The following is a 2601-nucleotide window of genomic DNA, read 5'->3' as shown; positions in this document are numbered from 1 at the left end:
TCTATAATTATGCTTGACTTACTCTCTCACTGTACTCTCTGTAGCTTATACACAGAACTGTCACAATGTTGTATGTGAAAGTTTGATTACATTACTAAACTAATGTTGTTACGTATTCTTAATCTTGAAAGTTGAAAATGTAATTGTATGTAAATATAATGTACTTTACAACATTGTGTTAAATACATCTTTATGTATCATTGCCAGTCTGTCAAAGAATTTCATTCAAAATGTTGTTAATTGTTTATAAATCATTGAGTGGTCAAGCTCCTAGTTATATAACACAATTACTTCAACTCAAAGTCCAGTCACACAGTCGTACCCTTCGCAGTTCCACAGATAAATTATTGTTCCAGATTCCCCATGTAAAAACTAAAGTAACTCTCGGGTACGGTGCTTTTGCTATTGCTGCCCCCAAACTATAGAATAGCTTGCCAATAGAAATATGAAGCTCTCCATCTCTCAATGTCTTCAAATCCATATTAAAAACATATTTGTTCAATTGAGAGATCCTATTTTGTAGAATTTAGTAAAAAGTAGCTCTGAACCAGCGCAGCTAAATATATTTTGTATAAAAGCTGCGCTATATAAATGTATTATTATTATCATGCACCAAGCTTTAATTGGAAAGACTTTTTAATTCAATAACAAAACCTTTATTTTCTAATGAGGGAAAATCATAGCCGAGAAGGTAAAACTTGCATTTGGTTAAAAATTTATAACAGGGGAACAGTAACTTTTTTATTTAAAAATACTAAAATATAGCGGTTGAAAAATCTATTATTTTATACGAAACCCTCACCCAAGAACAGCACTTTATTTATGCAATTTGCGTTCTGGCAGTTGACTACAAAGGATAATAGCAGGTGAATGAAATGCTTCAACACTACAAACACCTGGGAAGAAAGCATCCATAAATTTAGAGAGAGACTGTACTTTATTTTGCTTTAAGCCTTTCTCATACACTTTGGTGGGGAGTCTTGTAGATTGATCGGAAAGAATGCAATAAATCTCGCAGAACAACTGAAGTTATTCTTTGGGGTTAGTTCTCCTTTAACCAAGATTTGAGCATTAAATTCGATTGCATTACTAAAATGGCCACTTCTGACTTTTGAAATACAATTATCTGTAACTGTAATAACACTTGAATTAAATCATTCGTAAAGAGCTAGGCACTTAATAAAAATACATGCATTGAATACGATTACATTATAAAAATGGCCTATAGAGTACCGAAGTTAACGTCATGTTCGTTTGTTGTCCAGGTTACTAGTTCTTAACAACAGAGCATGTGCATGAGGTTCACCGTGAAATCATCCAAGCAACGGGCAGCATGATCAGGGTAAATTAAGTGTTAGAGGTTTATTGCTACGGTCACAAAGGTTCGTACGAACGATAATTTCGTACGAATCTTCCTCTTTTTCCATTGTCTTCCCGAATTTCCATTGTCTGAAAATCGTTCGTACGGCGTTCGTAGCAGTTCGTAATGGCATTTGTGACCGAGGCTTTATAGTCATCGACACACCCATTGCTTCAAACAAAATTGTTGGGAGCCAGCAATCTTGACAACTAGGCCAGTATAACGTCACACTATAGTACCAAAATCTGACTACTGAAATACAACTATTCATAACCACTGATAACAGGTGAAAGAAATAATTCGTAAGGCACTAGATAAAATCCCTTGCATTAATTGCTTCATATCTATGATTTATAAATTTAAATAAATATATTGATACTTCGGCATATATAATTCAACCTTCAAATGCAGCTTATAAATTTGTACTGAAAACATGTAAATAAATTCACTTTGTTAAAATGAATTATAACTTGCTATGGTTCGTGTTAATGTGCCATTATTCCAGAGAGATGGGGAGAGAGGGTATTAAGAGGGCGAACAAAGAGAGATAGAGAATGCGAGAGATAAAGAGAGGAAGAGGAAGAGGAGAGAAGGGGAGGAGAAGAGAAGTATTTTAACTAATGATGGGGCTACCCTGTTTAAATAAAACGAAATAAATAAATAAAGAAGAGATTTTAATTAGAGCCATAGTTGATTTGATTTAGAAAATGGAGGCACATAAATAAATTCATCTCTTCTAAAAATGAAGTAATTATGATGATTCTTGTAAGTTGTAGCTAAGGTCACCGAAAAATAATCACTGAAAATGTGAGAAAAGGTGGCATGAGAAATTTTCTCAAACCTGTCCTTTGTAGAAAATCACGGGGAACAGGGGGCACGTAGGCCTCGCAACCCAATCTAATCATTTGAAGACAAAAACATCAACCTGCACGGTACATTATACTGCTTACCAAAGCGTGCCCCCTAAATTCTATAGGCCTACACCAGCAGCGATTTCAGCCCAAACACCAACCACTCCTCATGCATCCGAAAATATCAAAATTCTTGTCTTGTTTACTTCTGGCGAAATTTGGGACTATAAAAACGCACCCCCCCCCCCCCCCCCTCCTGCTAGAGCTAGAGGATCATAGATATAGATCCACCACTGCACTACACACTTACTTTCAAGATTCTGCATTCATATCAGGATACCCAACTTTTTTTTCAAAGCTCTGAATTTAATCTCGCACAACCACCCTCCT

This window comes from Strongylocentrotus purpuratus, unplaced genomic scaffold (assembly GCF_000002235.5).
Source record: "Strongylocentrotus purpuratus isolate Spur 01 unplaced genomic scaffold, Spur_5.0 spur5_scaffold_11, whole genome shotgun sequence".
NCBI classification, from domain to species: Eukaryota; Metazoa; Echinodermata; class Echinoidea; order Camarodonta; family Strongylocentrotidae; genus Strongylocentrotus; species Strongylocentrotus purpuratus.
Note: the sequence above shows the minus strand (reverse complement) of the source record.